The sequence below is a fragment of the Lemur catta genome, chromosome 20 (genome assembly GCF_020740605.2).
Source record: "Lemur catta isolate mLemCat1 chromosome 20, mLemCat1.pri, whole genome shotgun sequence".
Classification (NCBI taxonomy): Eukaryota; Metazoa; Chordata; class Mammalia; order Primates; family Lemuridae; genus Lemur; species Lemur catta.
The window spans coordinates 8815191-8833678 of NC_059147.1; the positions used below are offsets into that span (position 1 = coordinate 8815191).

Sequence of the window (18488 nt, forward strand, 5' to 3'; positions counted from 1 at the left end):
AGCATACTTTTAAATGATCTTTGAGGTGCTTTAAACTATAGCTGAAATTCTAGCTAGCCCTCCTTTCTGTTTGCTTAAACAAGAGCCTGAAAAAGAACTTTCTGGAGATATCCTTCACTCCTGTTCTATAAAGAGCCTGTATTCTTCACTGGGTTAAGGAAGTTTCACAACTCCCAGGGGCTAATGTAAAGTTAGTTTTTACTCACTGCTGAATCAACTAAAGTTTTTTTTCAGATTCTTCTCCTAGAGTGGAAAAGTATCTGAGCTCTTCAAGCTACTATTCATTATGGAAGAGAGATGAAAATCATGTTATATTCTATAATATAATGGGGTATAAAACATTTAAGTTATGAACCCACATAAAATACGTAGCAGATTTAAAAAGCATTCCTTAGACGGGGCATGGTGGTTCACACTTGTAATCTCAGCACTTTGGGAGGCTGAGGTGGGAGGATCACTTGAGCTCAGGAGTTTGTAACCAACATAGCGAAACCCTGTCTCTCAAGGAAAAAAAAAAAACAAAAACTTAGCCTGGTGTGGTGGCACTTGCCTGTAGTCCTAGCTACTCAGGAGGCTGAAGCAGGAGGATTGCTTGAGCCCAGGAGTTTGAGGATACAGTGAGCTATGATCATGCCACTGCACTCCAGCCTGGGTGACAGAGTGAGACCCTGTCTCTATAAAAATTAAAAAATGAAACAAAAACAAATAAAAAGCATACTTTAATTTTTGTAAGTACTTATCATTGGTCTGTGAAAGAACATTTTCTTTAGTGCATCAGCCTGTGAATGAATGTCAATAAAGATGAATGAGAAGCTATTTTATACACACACATTTATTCAATATTTACATAATATATTTATTATGCACAATTTGTTATTATTTATATAGGAATAAAAGTCCATTCTTCTGTAGCCAACACAGCACCTACCTTAGTACATATACATGGTGTAGATATTTAAATATATGTAGATTAAGTAAATTATAAAAAAGTCACAAAATCAATGAGTTCAATATGAGAAATAAAAGTACCACTACAACAATCTTCAGATTAAAAAAATCATTTATTATTCAACTAATTTTATGAATATAATTAAAATATATTCTTTTGTCTCAATACATGTTCATATAGATTTAAGGTATACAATATAACAAAGTTGGAAGTTGCTGGCTGCAAATCACATTTTTTAATAGCTTTATTGAGATGGTATTTACTTACCACAAAATTCACACTTCAGTGGTTTCTAGTATATTCAGAGTTGTACAAGCATTACCACAATCTAATTTTAAAACGATTTCATCACTCCGAAGAAGCCCTGTACCTATTAGCAATCACTCTCCATTCTTCATCTGCTTTCCCCCAATCCAGGCCTGGGCATCCACTAATTTACTTTCTGTCTCTATAGATTTGTGTATTGTGGACATTTCATATAAATAGAATTATACAGTCAAGCCTTTGAATTTGGCTTTTATCACTTAGCATTATGTTTTCAAAGTTCCTCCATGTGTAGCATGTATCAGTACTGAATTTTTTATGGGTGAATAATATTCCATTGTGTGGATATGCCACTTTTGTTTATCCATTCATTAGTCAATAGACATTTGGGTTGTTTCCACTTTGGGGCTATTATGAATAATGCTGCTATGAATTTGTGTGCAAGTTTTTGTGTGGACATATGTTTTCATTTCTCTTGAGTTTCTGGGTCATATGATAACTACGTTTAACTTTTTGAAGAACTGCTTTCTAAAAGGACTGCATCATTTTACATTCCCACCAGCAATGTACAAGTGTTCTAATTTCTCCGTATCTTTAGCAACATTTGTTTTTGTCTGTCTTTTTTATGATAGCCATCCTAATGGGTGTGAAATAGTATCTCCTTGTGGTTTTGAATTTGCACTTCTCTAGCAACTAATGTGTAGAGCACCTTTTCATGTACATATTGACTATTTGTATATGTTCTTTGGAGAAATGTCTGTTCAAATACTTTAGCCACTTTTTAATTGGATTATTTATCTTTTTATTGTTGAGTTGTAAGAGCTTTATATATTCTGCATACTAAACCCTTACAGATATAGACAATCCCTGACTCAACATGGTTCAAATTACGATTTTTGACGTAAGTGCAAAAGTGGTGTCAAAGTGATACCCATTCAGTAGAAACTACTTTGAGTCTTGATCTTTTCCCAGGTTAGTAATATGTGGTGGATACTCTCTCTTGTAATGCCTCAGCTCCCAGTTAGCCATGTGATTATGAGGGTAAACAATCCATACTCCATGTTGTGCTGTGTTGCCAGATAATTTTCCCTAACTGTAGGCTAATGTAAGTGTTCTGAAAACATTTAAGGTAGACTAGGCTAAACTATGATGTTTGGTAGGTTTGGTGTATTAAATGCATTTCTAGCTTAATGGTATTTTCAACTCACAGGTTTATTGGGATGTAACTTCATCATAAGTCGAGGAGCATCTGTATATGATTTGCAAATATTTTCTCTTTCTGTGTTTTGTCTTTGTTTTCACTTTCTTAATGGTTTTCTTTGGAGCACAAGTTTTTCTATTTTGATGAAATTCAGTTTATCAATTTTTTCTTTTCATTTCTTTTAAAGTTTTAAAATTTTTCTTTTGTCACTTATGCCTTTGGTGTCATGTATAAGAAACCATTGCCTAATCTAAGATCCTGAAGATTTACTCCTATGTTTTCTTCTTAGAGTTCTGTAGTTTTTACCACTTACATGTAGTAGTATGATCCCATTTGATTTATTGTTTTGGGTAGTGTGAGTGAGGGGTCCAACTTCATTTTCCAGTATGTATCTATCCAGTTGTCCCAGCACCAGTTATTTGTTTAAAAAACTACTTTTTTCCCAATTTAAATGTCTTGGCACCCTTGTCAAAAATCAGTTGACCATAAATGTAAGGGTTTATTTCTGCACTCTACTTTATTCCCTTGATTCATATGTCTATCCTTATGCCAGTACCACCGTGTTTTGATTACTGTACCTTTGTAGCATGTTTTGCATTCAGAATGTGTGAGTCCTCCAACTTTCTTCTTTTTCAAAGTTGTTCTGACTATTCTGTGGTTATCACTTTTGCAGGTCGCATTCCTTAGTTTTGCGGTTTCAGGATCTTGATTATGTCAGTTTTACCTCAAAGTGAACAGGTACTAAAGGATTGGTTCATATTCCTCAAACTTGCAGGAGAACTCCGTAAATTTTCATAGTGGGATATTCTTTTGGTAACCTGACCCAACATTCCTATGCAGGGAATTCTCCCTTCCTAGGTGCTAAAATAAATATGCTTGATAAACATGGACTTGGAAACTCAGGTGGAGGGGAGGGTTATAGCATAAGGGTTAAGAGTTACAGCCTCTAGGGCCAGACAGTTCTAAGTTTGAATATTATTTCTTTTATTCAATGATTGTGTAACCAGGGCAAGATTTTGGACCTTCTTCATCTGCAAAATGGAAAAAAATAATCCCTTCCTCATACAGTGGTTGTGAAGATAAGATAAAATAATGTTACAGCAAGTGTTACAGCGAGTGGTCCCGAGGACAAACCGAGTGGCACACGGAGAGTCGGAGAATCAAGGTTTATTCGCCGGTTGGCTCAGAGGGGTCTCGCCACCAAATTCTGAGCCCCATCTACCCAATTTTTCCCACTTTCATTAAGTTGGGGTGATCCAAGGGGTGGGGTCTCAGGTGACTAATGCCTGCCAGGTAATAGGTTAGTTGATGTGTAAGGTAATAGGTTAGTATTATGTTGATGCACCAGGTAATAGGGTTGTTGATGCACCAGGTAATAGGTTTAGTGTTTTGCTGATGTGCCAGGTAATAGATTTAGTGTTATGTTGATGTGCCAGGTAATAGATCAGTTGATGGGCCAGGTGTTGGGTTAGTATTATGCTGATGTGGGTCTTCCGTGAGGGGTGGGGGTCTCAGGTGGCTGCTGTGCTAAGTAATAGATGGGGGTTTTCTTTATCAATAAGAAATCTAAACCCTTAAAACACAGTGCCTAGGACTAGTTAAATTTCAGTAAATGACACCTATTTTAGAATGTTTCATTCAAGGTATGGAGAACTACTCCATCGTAGCACAGGCTTTCTGGTGACCCAATTATTGTGTCCACTGATACAGGGCCTTTTTGATTTGAAAGACATTGAGTAGGAATGGAGTCATTCTTACTCTCGAGTGGCATGGGAGGGACCTGGAGAGCCTGGCCAGGTTGGACACCACTTGGCTTTGGACAGTCCATGCCTAATTGGAATGGTAGGCCAGTGTTGTTAGATTTTGATGTTGGTCACGTTGATTCTTGCTAATGTCAGTTGCAGAGGGTGATATTTACTAATCTGGCCTGGAAATTCTGAGATTCAGAGCTATCCTCTACAATAATTTTTCCAGAGTCTACATATCCAGAAACCTGTTACTGAGGATACCTCTAAAATCTGAGAAATAAGTGAAAACCAGTCACTGAGCAGTTAAAATAGATACCACAAGAAGTCATGTATTTAACCCACAGGAGAACCCTACAGAAAATCTTTACTCAAAACTTGAGAGTCTAAACTAATAAAAGTTTATCTGTATTTAAGTTCATGGTAGCATAGAAGTCTCAGAAAAGTAGTAAAGAAGGTGGTTAGGTAAAAGAATTGAGAAGTGTCAACCCAGTAGTGAGGAAGGAGACATATACAAAAAACAACATAAGTTAAAAAACAAACAAAACTGTAGAGGTCATTTATTACAGGGACAAATTCTACATACTTTTGAGGGCATTCATTGATCATAATGGAATGCAATAATGTTGATAATTATAGTGCTGCTCCATCATCAATTGTAAGTAATTTTCAGAGAGCCGTGTTCAAGAAAACATGAAAGCGTTTCATCAGATGATGTGGAGGAAAGTTCTTTAAAGTAGCTGAAGTTTTTTTATATGGGATGTCTTATTCTGCTGTGATGCCAGATAAATGAGATGTTACCGGCCTTAAATTGGTCTCAACACATTGAGTTTGCAAACTAAAGGAGTATTCAAATAAGCAGCAGTGTAGGTGGCTCAGAGATGAACTGTTTCTGTGCATTCTTATTCTAATATGTGGTTGTTATTAAGTATCCTTGAGGGAATCAAAGCTGTAATTGTAACCTTTCTTTAAGCTGGGTTTCCTCCCAGCTGTCAGTATCTCAGCTAAATAGAGTTGTGTTGATCTGCTCTGGAGGGCCTTCACGGGGAATATAAAGAATGAAATTACTTGACAACTACCACTACTGTATACCGCAGCCGTTCCATTCTGGTCAGGCATAAACAAGCGCAGTGACACTCTTTTGTGAAGGCTGAAATTCAAGAGATTTCTGTCAACCCTAAGGTGAATGTTAAATATCATCCACACTGGATTTGAAACGGTAAACAGTTTTGCACAAACCATAAAGTAGGCTGACTGAAGTTCAAACATTTAATTGTTTTGTCTATCTCGCCTTTTAATATGGATTTTAAATTTTTTATTAGGTATAAAGCCAGCTCAGGGCCCGAAAGTAGAGACCCATAGAATTTGAGAGCTGGAAGCCTTTTTGAAAACTTGTCCAGCCTCTTCATTTTACAGAAGACAAAACCGAGGCCCTGGGACACGTTATGATTTAATGTAGGTCACTTAGTTAATTAGTGACACAGGGGGAACCCAGGTGTCCTAACGCCTTCATAGGCCATTGGTTTTCCAATACGTCCCCTACTCCTAAAGCAGTGTCATCCTCCTCCACCACTTTTTTTTTTTTTTTTAATTCTTGCGTTTGTTCTGTCTTTCCCTCCCTAACTGTGCAATTTAGAACGTGAGCCTGAATCTCGGGAAGACTAGGTTTCCGCCCAGCCGAGGTGCGCCTTTTCCTCCGCAGGTGCTTAGCACCTGGCCTGAATCGCTGCATCATCGCGGCACTCTCAGTGCTCCCGATTTGACAGCACAGGCGTGTGTCACCAGGGTCTCAGCGAAAGGAGAACGTGGCTCTAAACCCATGGCCCTTTTAAAAGGAAGTCTCGAAACCTTCATCGTTCCCCGGAGGACCCGGGCTGACCGAGGGATGCCCCGCGTGTGAGTGACCTCGGCGCCGACCCCGCCACCGGTCAGCTCGCGGTCGGACCGCGCCTGCCAGGGCCTGACGTGGCGGCGGGGACGCGGAGCGGGCGGCGCGAGGGGCGAGGCCGCCGCGAGGGCGCGGCCTGACGTGGCGGCCTCGGAGCAGCGGCGAGGGGAGTCCGGGCCACTGCACTGCCCCGCGCTCCGGCCAGAGGGCGCCCGGCCCCAGCCCTTCCCCGCCCCGAGGCCGCCCAGGGCTTCTGGAGTAACCGCGCCGGCGATTGGGTCGGCGGCCCGGCGGGGCCATGTTGGAGCAGGGCAGCGACCCCGCCTCCCACCGCCCTCCGCCGTAGGTCGGGCCGGGCAGCTGGGGCAGGGCAGCGGCGAGGGGGTTCCCCCCTCTTTAGTAGCCCGGCGCGGCCCGAGCGGCGGCGGGAGCTGCGGCGGTCACAGCCGCCCCTCCACGCCCGGGCCAATCAGCGGCGCGGGCACAAATATGCAAATGACGCGCCGGTGCTGCCGGAGTGCCGCTCGCAGGGGCTGGTGGGGTCGCGCAGGGGGAGTGAACTGGGCCAATCAGGCGGGTGCGTGGCGGCGCGGGGGAGGCGGTGCCCCTTCACTCCTCCCTCCACTCCCTCCCGGCCCCGCGCTGACAGGGGGGCCTGGCCGCGCCGCCGGTAAGTGCCGCCGCCGCCCGCCGCTGCCACCCGCCGCCTCAGGCGTGGGGAGCAAGCCCGGGGGCACCACGGGGCAGCGGCCGCTGCTCAACTGGCGGGGAGGTGCGGGGGCGGGCTGTGTCAGCCGGGTGGTCGCCTGAGGCCGCCCCCGCCCGCCCAGCCGCGCGTGTCAGTCTCGGTCGAGGCGGGGGGCGGCGGGGGCGCCTCAGTCATGGCGAAGCGCGAGAGCCAGCGAGCGGCGGTGAGTACGTGCCGCCGCCGCCGCCGCCGCTCGACCGGGGGGGCCGGGGCAGGCGGGGCCGCGCCGCCGCCGCCTGAGGTGAGGGGCTGGGGCCCGGGGGCGCCGGGCGCGCGGGGAGGCCGGGGAGGGGGCGCTGCCCGCACGTGCGGCCCAGCCTGCGGGCGGCCCGCCCCGCGCCTGTCATGGCTGCGGGCTGCTGCCCCCGCTTCCCAGACCGCAGACCCCGGGGTCGGGACCCGGCCGCCGCGCCTGTTGCGTCGGATGGAGGCGAGGGCAGGGAGGGCAGGGCGTGGGTGAGGCGGGCCCCCTTCCCCGCCCCGCGCGAGGTCGGAGCCTCCCCCCCCCCGCCCCCGCCCGGTTCCTTCCCGAGGGTCGGGCTTCCCTGCATCCTGCAGCCGCTTCCCCCGCCCGCCTGCTGTCTCGCCTGCGTGACTCATGACAGGGCGTCCCGCGCGAGCACTGGGTGCCCCGGAGCACGGGACGCCCCCGGCGCTTTCCCAGGCCTTGCCTTTCGGGTTCCGACCGCAATGCCTTTCCTGTGATCCTTGCCAGCCCCGAGGGCCTCTGCTCGTCTGCAGTGTAACCGGGACCCCGGCAGTCCCTGTCTGTGACCGGCGGCCGCCGCTTTCTTGGTGTCTGGGTGTGGGACGTGCTGGGTGGTTCCAGGGCTCTCTTCGCAGACATCCATCTCAAAGCCAAACACGACCCGGAAAGCCTGGGTGTCTTACTGGCCTGTTGCAGCCGCCAGCTTAGAGAGTGGTTTCTGTTTGTTCTTTTTTTGGTTTTGTTTTGCTGTTTTGTTTTGTTTTTTTTTTTTAAAGAAAAATAAAACTTTTCAGAACAAAGTAGACAAGAATTTTTTTTTTTAAGTTGTGATATTAACAGTGCTACACGGTTACTTTCCTCGAAGCTTGGGATTTGATGCTATTATGACTTTTATATATTTATGTGAAATATTCATACCTCAGAATTCCCGTGTATTAAATAAAGTTTATCTTCATTAATAAAACCACTATCACAATTTAGTTTCTCAATTTTGCATGCTACTTTTCACCTTTTCTTTTCTTCTGATTTAAAATTCTCCAGTTCTACTTACCCAACTAAAATCTTGAACAGAAAAGAGGGCGTATCTTGTGGGATGTTACTTTCTGCCTAAACTCTGTCCCTAACTGTACAGGTGGGTTTTCTTCAAAAATTTATTTATTAGAAGTAGGGTCCTGCTCTGTTGCCCAGGCTGGAGTGCAGTGACCAAATCATAGCTCACTGTAACCCTGAGGTCCTGGGCTCAAGTGATCCTCCTATGGGAGGCTCCTGAGTAGCTAGGACTATGGATGCATGCCACCATGCCTGGCTAATTTTTTAATATTTTAGAGAGACAAGGTCTCACTGTGTTGCCCAGGGTGGTCTGGAACTTCTGTCCTCAAGCATCCTTCCTTCCACCTGGGCCTCCCAAAGTGCTGGGATTACAGGCATGAGCCACTGTGCCCAGCCCTGTATAGGTGGTTTTAAAAAAACCCACTGAGTCTACAAACCAATCTATAGAAGGTGAACTTAAGGGAGGATTTCACATTGAGGAGGGAGGATGTTTTTGTTTTTGGCAATGAAAAGGATGATCAGAATGTTTATTCTTTTCTCTTGGATTTAGAGATCTTGAATTTTTGCTAACAGCAGGTAGCACAGAACCTGCTGATACGATATTTGATAAGTAGTTGTTAAATGAAAGACGTGTATTGCTCATAACACGTTAAATCTTTTTTTCTGAAGACTTAATGTTTCTTCTATTGCTTTAACAATTCACATTAGATAGTTATAGTATACTACAAAGTATTGGCAGGTCTCAGTCCTTGGGGAGTTTCCTGTAAACTCTACAGCACATAATATAGGCATGAAATGTACTGGGAAAAACAGTAGTTGCCTCCCAGATTTGGTTAAAGGTAACTGTCATCGCTGAACAGTTTAAGGGAAGTGGATAAGGTGTTGCAGTTTAAAACAAAACAAAACAAAAACAACATGTAATTGACCAAGAGGACACACCATCCTAAGCGCATAGGAAATTGCATTAGAAAAAAACATAGTGCTGGTACAACCAGTAAAACTCTCTTCTTGACTTGGACAGAGTGCAGGTTGGAGAGAATCAGGATTTTGTCACTTAACTGTGTAGATACAGTCAAATTTCCTGCCCTCTGTGAGCCATAGTTTTCTCCTGTATAAAATTATTTTACCTCCAATTTTACAGTATTAGGATTCTAAGTATCCCAAGAGGTCTGTCCTCTGAAGTACAAAACCTATATTTGGATTTTAAGTGTAAAAAGGCAGAAGTTTTGAAATAAATAGTGATACAGTTGACCTTATTTGAACAAATCATTTTTAAAAGAAAAACCTCAAGTGGGCAGTAATGAATGCAGAGAAGAAAGCAGTGTTGTCAATGGAAAAAGCACATGACAAGCTAAGATTAATGGAACTATATAATTTTCAACTTGGAAGTATCTTCAGAAACCTTTTACTCCAAACTCCTCACTTACTGCAACTGAATGCCTTCTACAAGACATTGTGCTAGGCCTGTTTTACCTATAGAAACAAGGTAGAACTGAAGGAGAAGCTTAATATATGAATTTAAGAGGCGGAAACTGAAGTAGCATTATAGATTTAAAAGTAAAATCTATTGAATCTACTATGAATAGTATAAAAATTTTGGTATTTGTGAAAATTATAAATTTTCTAAAGGGTTAGATATGTTTATCACTGATGTAAATGTAATAGAACAAAAAGCCAGCTACTGTAAATAACAGAAGAAAAACAAATTGCTAAAGAAGTTGGAGTCTATAAAGGAAAAAATTATGACTGAAATAATCTGGGGAAATTTCATCAAGTAATCACTTAGTACAGTGAATAAAGAGTATGGATAGGAATGTGGAAACTTGAGGCAGTTAGTAAAAAACTACGCATGTTATAGTGTTTGGAAAACTTCAGAAGCCAAGATTGGAATCAGAAGAAATTTATGGACACTGATGAGATAGAATGATATTTTAACCTTTTAAATGCTTTGTAGTTAGTGTAGTCTTAACATGAGATACAGATTTCTATTATTATTATATTTTTATTTTTTATTTTGAGAGGAGGTGTCACTATGTTGCCTAGGCTGGTCTTGAACTCCTGGGCTCAAGGAATCACAGAGTAGCTGGGATTACGGGTGTATGCCACCACACTCAGGATATAGATATTTTAATGTAAGATTTAGCTTTTTTATGCTTACTTTGTAAGTATAAGTTGCCACATTCCTGTTTTTTAACTGTCTTCTAGCACTTTGTGTCTCTGTTTACTTTCTTATTTGGGCTTTACTCCCTTACTTTCCACCTCTTGCAATTTTACCAGTCTGTGAATACTCAGGTCAGATTGCACCTTATGAATAAAATCATGTTTTCTCATTGTAGCCCTTAGAGATTTCTTCTTCTCATGAGATCTTAACATTATTGTTTGTCTCATTTATTTGACATATCACATACAACTTGACATTCCCTCTATTGTATCACCTTCAAGTTTTCAGGAACACTTTTTGCTCTCCTACCTTTTAGAAACAGTTGGAAAGCTGATCAAGTGACAATGGGAGATCCAGAGACGGGGAGACCATTTTGAGCTGTAATTTATTCTCTGGACTTGAGGTCATTCACTTCCATTCATTCATTAAACAAATGCATTAAGTGTTCCCCTAATTTATTAATTATATATGTAATATTAATATATTAAGTACATAAGTGATCCCCGCCTTCATGGAACCTACAGTCAAATAGTGGAAACAGATAACGAACAAGTAAGTCAATGTAAAATTACAACTTACGATGAATTCAGTGAAAGAAACGTACGGAGTGCTGAGAGAGAAAAATGGGTAGAATTTTAGATTGTGTGGTCAGAGAAGGCCTCTCTCAGGTGGTGATATTTAAGTGGAAACAGTAAGAAGTAAGACAGGTAAAGAGGGAAAAGAGTTTCCTGAAAGAGAAAAAAATATGTTTGAAGGCTATGAGACAAGAAAGAACTTAATATGTTGGAAGAAATGAAAGTAGTCAGGGTGGCAGGAGCATAGTAAGGAGGAAAACCATGTAAGATGAAATGAAAGAGGCAGGCAGAGAGTAGATTGCAGGGCATGTTAAAGACTTGTGGGGGTGGGCATGGTGGCTCATGCCTGTAATCCTAGCACTCTGGGAGGCTGAGGCAGGAGGATCCCTTGAGATCAGGAGTTCGAGACCAGCCTGAGCAAGAGCGAGACCCCCATCACTACCAAAAATAGAAAAAATTAGCCAGGCATGGTAGTGTGTGCCTTGTAGTCCTAGCTACTCGGGAGGCTGAGGCAGGAGGATCCCTTGAGCCCAGGAGTTTGAGGTTGCAGTGAGCTATGATCGTGCCACTGCACTCTAGCCCGGGCAACAGCTAGACTCTGTCTCTAAAAAGAAAAAAAAAAAAGACTTGTGAGTTTTACTAAGGGTGTTACAGTCATTGAAGATTTTGAAGCAGATAAGTAATATGCTTTAAACTTTTAAAATGCCACTTTGAGAATGGATTGGAGAAAGGTAAGAGTGAAAGTAAAGTTATTGTAATACCAGGGTTATCCAGGTAAGACATGATAGCCAGAACTAGGATGGCAGCTGTAGAGATGAAGTAAAGTAAAAGGAAATATGTCTATATTCTAGAGAGAGAGAAGGTGGTGAGGTTGGAGAAAGGGGAGCAATCGACAGCTTCGTGATGGATTGGATGTTAGAAGAAAGGTGTCAAAAATGATTTCTTGGTTCCTGGCTTGAGGAACTAGATAGATAATATTGTGTGATTTACTGAGATGAAGAAGATGAGAGAAAGGAAAGGTTTGGCAAGAAACTGAGTTTTGAACACCATCCCTAGATAAGTGCTTCAGAAGGTAAGGGCCTGCCTTTATGTGAATGATAGGTGCCTCTGTCAGGATAGGTTTAGCTTTAAGTGTGGCATCATAGTATATGACAGTGTGTTATTTGAGAGGAGGAAGCAAGCTTAATGTTAGAAAAACAGCAGCTGAGGTGGTCTTTTTAACAATGCTCTTCTTTTTTTGTTTTGTTTTTACTTTTTTTTTTTTTTTTTGAGACAGAGTCTTGGTTTGTTGCCCGGGCTAGAGTGAGTGCCGTGGCATCAGCCTAGCTCACAGCAACCTCAAACTCCTGGGCTTAAGCGATCCTACTGCCTCAGCCTCCAGAGTAGCTGGGACTACAGGCATGCGCCACCATGCCCAGCTAATTTTTTCTATATAGATTTTTAGCTGTCCAAATCATTTCTATTTTTGGTAGAGACGAGGTCTCACTCTTGCTCAGGCTGGTCTCAAACTCCTGACCTCGAGCGATCCACCGGTCTCGGCCTCCCAGAGTGCTAGGATTACAGGCGTGAGCCACTGCACCCAGCCCTGTTTTTACTTTTTATTAAAAAATTTTTAATTTTTATTTTATATTATTTGTTGAGACAAGGCCTCGCTCAGTTGTCCTGGCTGGAGTGCAGTGGCACAATCATAACTTACTGCAGCCTGGAACTCCCAGGCTCAAGTGATCCTTCTGCCTTGTCTTCCCTAATAGCTAGGACTACAGGTGCCTCCCGCTGCACCAGCTAATTTTTAATTTTTTTTTTGTGGAGATAGGGTCTCACCATGTTGCCCAGGCTAGTCTTGAACTCTTGGCCTCAAGTAATCCTCCTACCTCAACTTCCCAAAGTGCTGGGCTTACAGGTGTCAGCCACCGCACCTGGGCCACACTTCACTTTTTGAAAGCTTATTTGTGAATATTACATAATACAGATTATATGAGATATGAAAGTTTGAGAGAAACTCAAATATAGTGTTATATGGGTATATATAGTAGTTGGGTGATGGTGCAGAATACAAAAGTTTTGTAGTCTTGATAGTCTCAGAACAGTAGCATTCTTTTCAGTTATTAGCTTGTAGGCAGTCTGATATTAAATTTATAACTTTTAATGAGGCTTCTCCTTTAATGGTGCTTATGAGTAAAAATCATAGCTTGGGTCATTACTATTTGCAAGCTATTGCTTAGTAAATAGCTGTCGATACTGATGTTTCTGTTATACTTTGGCATTATTAAGTGAAGTTAACCAAGCAAATATTTGATTTTGGGTTTTTTTTTACTATAAAACTTTTTTTAAACCGGTAATTTTAAACATTGTTATTGCTATAAAAGGGCATGGTTTGAAACTAGAATAAAGATTATCTTTCATGTCCAATGGTCATTTCAGATTGCTTCACTTGACGAAGCAGCAGTAGTATAAAGTATATTAAATTTTATTCTATTGGAAATCAGTGACTATGATTCTGGAAGATAACTGCTAGTATCTTACTAGTTGAGGAGAGAAAAAATAGGTTAATGGTTAGGTTTCATATATTTTGCATGAAGTTTGTTTTATCTGGAAATTTTGTGCCATATAACAGGTCAAGTTTAAAAATTATTCTTTTTTCCCCCAGTTACATTGCTGTCTTTGCAATGTTTATCTTTAAAAAGGCAATTAAATATTTATTCATTAAAGTTTTTTTCTTTCATTTAAGGAACTGAACACCTGTACCTAAAACAAATCTAGGAATTTAAAATTACAGATTTGGTGTACTTATTTAGTCTGCTTTATAGTTGAAGCAACTGAGGTACAGAGAGAATCTGAGTTGCCTGAAGTTTTAGTATTAGGGAGATTCCATAACTATTTCAGAGATTCCATAATTTAGTGAATTCATTGCATATCCAAATATAAGAATATACTTATTCTGGTTTGGTGAATGTTTGTTGAAATTAGTAGTATATAGAATTTACTGAAGTCCTTTCAAAGTTCACTCAATATTTGCTTGCTAGTTTTTTTTTTTTCAGTGACATATACTCTAAATGTTGATTTATAAATATTTATTTACTTATGCTTCATCTTGTTCAGTTAAGTTTTTTTTAAAACTTTTTTTTTCTTTGGAAACAAAGTCTCACTCCTTTGTCCAGGCTGGAGTACAGTGGCATCATCATAGCTCCCTGCAACCTCAAACTCCTGGGCTTAAACGATCCTCCTGCCTCAGCCTCCCTAATAGCTGGGACTATAGGCACGTGCCACCACGGCCAGCTAATTTTTCTATTTTTCGTAGAGACAGGGGTCTCAGACTCCTGACCTCAAGTGATCCTCACACCTTGGCCTACCAAAGTGCTAGGATTTTTAAAAACTTTCTAAAGGTATGAAAAACATGGAAAAAAGTATGTAAATCTTATCTATAAGGCTATGATCTATTACAAAATAAACATCTCTGTTCATCTATCACTGAAGTCAAAAAATAGAACATTATTATTATTGGCACCCCAAAATCTTCCCTCGTGCTCTTTTCTAATTATTATTCTCTTTCTACCTTCCCAGATAGAAACCATTATCCTGACTTTTAAAACCATAGATAAGTTTTACCTGTTTTTGAACTTTATTAAATAGAATCATATAGTATGTATTCTTTTAAGTAACATTATTTTTGTGAGACTAATCTGTGATTTTCTGTGCCAGAGTAGTTCATTCATTGTTATTGCTGTTTATTCTGATGTATGATGGACATGTTTTTAGTTTTGGACTATTATGAATAATACTGATAAGAACATTCGTATATGTGTCTTTGATACACATGAGTACACATTTCTATGGAATGTGTCCTTAGCAGTAGAAAAACTGGTCCTAGATATGCATATGTTCAACTTTAGCAATAATGCCTTATGGTTTTCTAATCTGTTGCTCCAGTTTGTACTCCTTTTAGCAGCGTATGAGAGTGCCATTTACTCCACTCAGTTATGTGGTTTAATTAAAATACTGCTATATTTGAAACATCTTATGTTCTTTTTTTAATCTTCAGAGATGAATATTTGATGATGAATAGCTATTTCTACCTAAATTAGATATATTACAAAGGAATATGAAATAACAAATATAAAGATTTTGTTCAAAAATGAATACCCATTGGATTACAGCACATTCTGACAGAATACAATTTTATGTTCTTGAAGTGAAATTGTAAGAGACCCTATCCTTTCTTGATCCTTAAAAAAGTTTAGTTTTTAAAATAGAATGAACGATGTATCATTTTAAGGGCTATGGTTTGTGAAGAATGAAAAAATACATACCCAAAGTTTAATCAAAAAAATCTAGGGAATACATATAATTATGTAAAAAGAGACCCAAGCTATTGCTTTCTTAGTATACCTTAGGTCAGAGACTTTAAGAAGGGCACTAAGATGCAATATGGTCTTAAAGTAGTGGGAAATTGGGTTTTATATTTTTATTTTATATCATTAGTAAGAAAAAAAATTTAAAGAAATAATTTATAGTATTCCAAAGAAATGGATTTGAATTTCTGAAACATTTAAATGTGAAATCACATTTTGGAGGATATGTCAAAGAAAATATGTCAAGATTTGATTGAATTTAAATGCTAAGTAAGTGGATTTGGTAGACATGAAATCATTACATAGAAAATTATATCTACTATTAAACTACTTTAAATCAATCAGAAAAGCAAGGAAAACCATAGGAAAGAAAATCCAGGTAGTGTGGTGTCATAGTAGCTAATCGAATTTCTAGTACATGAAGGGGTTAATTGAACTGAGTTCAGAAAACATTTAAACAGCTTTTATTATCGACCAAGCAGAGTGGTAGCTGGTACCTGAGATGAATAAGTCATAGTCCTTTTAATTAATTAATTTGTTTGTTTGTTTGTTTGAGACAGGGTCTCACTCTGTTGCCCAGGCTGGAGTGCAGTGGTGTGATCATAGCTCACTGCTATGGGCTCAAGCAATCCCCCTGCCTCGAGGTCCCGAGTATCTGGGACTGCAGGCACACACCACCATGTCCAGATAAGTTTTTTTATTGTTTTTTATTTTTTGTAAACACAGGGTCTTACTATGTTGCCCAGGCTGGTCTTGAACTCCTGGGCTCAAGCAATCCTCCTGCCCTTGCCTCCCAAAGTGCTAGGATTACAGGTGTAAACCCCCGGCACTGGTCCTTATTCTTAAGGTACTCAGACTCTAAATGTATATGGTAAATGGGAACACATAGACAATTGGAGGCTTCATATAGAAGATAGCATTTGTGTTTGGCCTCTGTTGTCATTTTGATTAGTGGTAGCAAGTGTTAGTGTTCAAAGAGGGATTGGGAGAGCATTTGTATTTGTCTAGGAGTTTGTTAGTCACTTTTGAAAGTATAGTTGCAGTAATTTTATTTGGCCAACTACAAAGTTCAAGAGGTTAACAGGCAAATCGGTATTTAGAAAATGGAGGCAGTGGACCACTTATTTTCAATATTTGTCATTGAATGAAAGAATACTAATAGAATGATTTGGTTTGTACATTTTTGTTAAGATAGGGAAAATCTGCTAATGCTCGAAGTTAGAAGGGAAGCAGGCAATTAGAAAGTGATGATCAAAGAAGCTGAAGAGAAAAAGGATATGCGTCGGTAAAAGTCCCGTTGAAAGGCTTGATGGAATGATATTAAGAGGTGAAAGATTTATCTTTGGAGAATAGCTAAAATAAAAGGGTAGATGCAAAGACAAGTATAGTACTTGCTTCTGAAAAGATGATTGGTTAATTTCAACCAGAAAACCTCAGAAGACTAAGAGGTAAGATTATCCTTGGGTGAGAGCGGGAAAGTTAGGATTGAAGGATTGAGGGGAGATAATAAAATAACTGCAGTGAGATAGTCTAGAAGCATATATAGAAATGGATTTAAAAATTTCTAAGGAGCAATAACATAGATGAAACTGTAGAACGTTATGTTAAGTGAAATAAGCCAAGCACAGAAAGGCAAATCTTGCATATTCTCACTCATGTGGGAGCTAAATATTAAAACAATTGACCTCATGGTGGCAGAGCATGGAATGATGTTTACCAGAAGCTGGGAAGGCTAATAGGGAGGGGCGATAAAGTAGGGATGGTTAATAGATGCAAAAATATAATTAGATACTTAGATAGAATGAACAATATTTGATAGCACACCAAAGTGACTATAATCAGCAATAAGTTAGAGTATACTTTAAAAGAATGGAATTGGAATGTTCCTAACATGAAGAAATGATAAGTGCCTGAGGTGATGGATACCCCAAGTATGCTGATTTGATTAATTCATATTGTATGCTGGTATTAAAACATCACATGTACCCTAAAGTATATACAAATATTATGTATCCATAATAATTAAAAAATTTTAAGAAGTTTCTAAGGAGGCCTCGTGCAGTGGCTCATGCCTGTAATCGTAGCACTCTGGGAGGCCAAGGTGGGAGGATTGCTTGAGACCAGCCTGAGCAAGAGCAAGAACTCATCTTTACTAAAAAATAGAAAAATTAGCTGGGTGTCATGGCCTGCACCTGTAGTCCCAGCTACTCAGGAGGCTGAGGCAGGAGGATCGCTTGAGCCCAGGAGTTTTGAGGTTGCAGTGGGCTATGATGATGCCACTGCAGTCTAACCTGTGCAACAGAGCAAGACTCTGTCTCAAAACAAACAAAAAAAGTTTCTAACGAGGGGCAAGGGCCACATTGAAGGTAAGGTATATAAATTGGTATTAACCTTTTATAAATAAGATGCCAGGCATATTATAAATATAAATATTCAGAAAATGTTAATTGAATTGGACTGGAGATAAAATTATAGTGATGTGATAATACAGTATGGTGGGTTTTGTCAATGAAAAAAGTAACAAGGTAATGAGGGTGATGAGAGGACAGCATTAGGGACTATTGGCAAAAGAGACTGAGGAAGGCTGGAGAAGCCTGTTGGCCATTGGAGGGTTTAAATGACTCTATGTTCTTGGAAAGGCAGAAAAGAAATGCTGGAGATGATGGGTATGAGAGGGAAAGCAACATTTATTAAGCACTTACTATATTTTGAATGTATTTTTTATAAATCCTACCACAACCCTGCAAGGTAGATGATGATGATAATCAATGTAGGTCTTAGTTTTTAGTTTTTATATTTCAAACCTTTGACAATTCTACATTCAAATCAGTTTCCTATTTTTAACATTAATCAAAATTTATATGGCTTTAGAATAAATATTTAGACTTAATTTCGTATTCGTTTGATTGATGTTCAGGACTTCTTCAGCTAAACAGCTTGACCTGACTCAGTAGCAACTAGAAAACTTGTAATCTGTTTTCAGTATTAGCCCAAAATTAGTTATGCTCAATCAGTTCTTGCCATAGGTAGAGGTGAGATTGTGTTTTTAAGATTTTTCCTTTCTGTGAGATGCAAAGTAAAACTAAATTAAGTGTGAATGCTAACAAAGTAAATAATTGAATTTAATAAATGGCTATCTGCAGACGGAGTTGTTAATAATATAAGCATTAGATGAATACTATTTTGATATATGGATTTCAGTTCTTTTAAACCAAGGAATTCTTTGTTTTTCAAAAATCCTACCTGAAATCTTAATCTGTAAAATAAAAGCAGAATATTCAGGCTGAGTTGTTATTGGGAGGAAATGGAAGAAGGGAAGTCATCTCTTGTTTTCAGTGGCCGAAGATTAC

The 18488-nt window shown here is 40.2% G+C and overlaps 1 protein-coding gene across 5 annotated transcripts in view; it reads left to right on the forward strand.

Moving 5' to 3' along the window:
- The window catches only part of CHD9 (chromodomain helicase DNA binding protein 9), a 230199-nt gene that overhangs the window by 44761 nt on the left and 166950 nt on the right, over positions 1 to 18488 (forward strand). Inside the window, exon 1 of one of the 5 annotated variants that reach the window (XM_045533758.1) lies at positions 6512 to 6717. The exons of 3 other annotated variants lie outside the window; for them this stretch is intronic. The gene's annotated coding sequence lies outside the window, so the exon portion shown is untranslated. Of the gene's footprint in view, positions 1 to 6511; positions 6718 to 18488 lie in introns of those variants that run through there. One more of the 5 variants, XM_045533757.1, reaches the window with a different exon arrangement.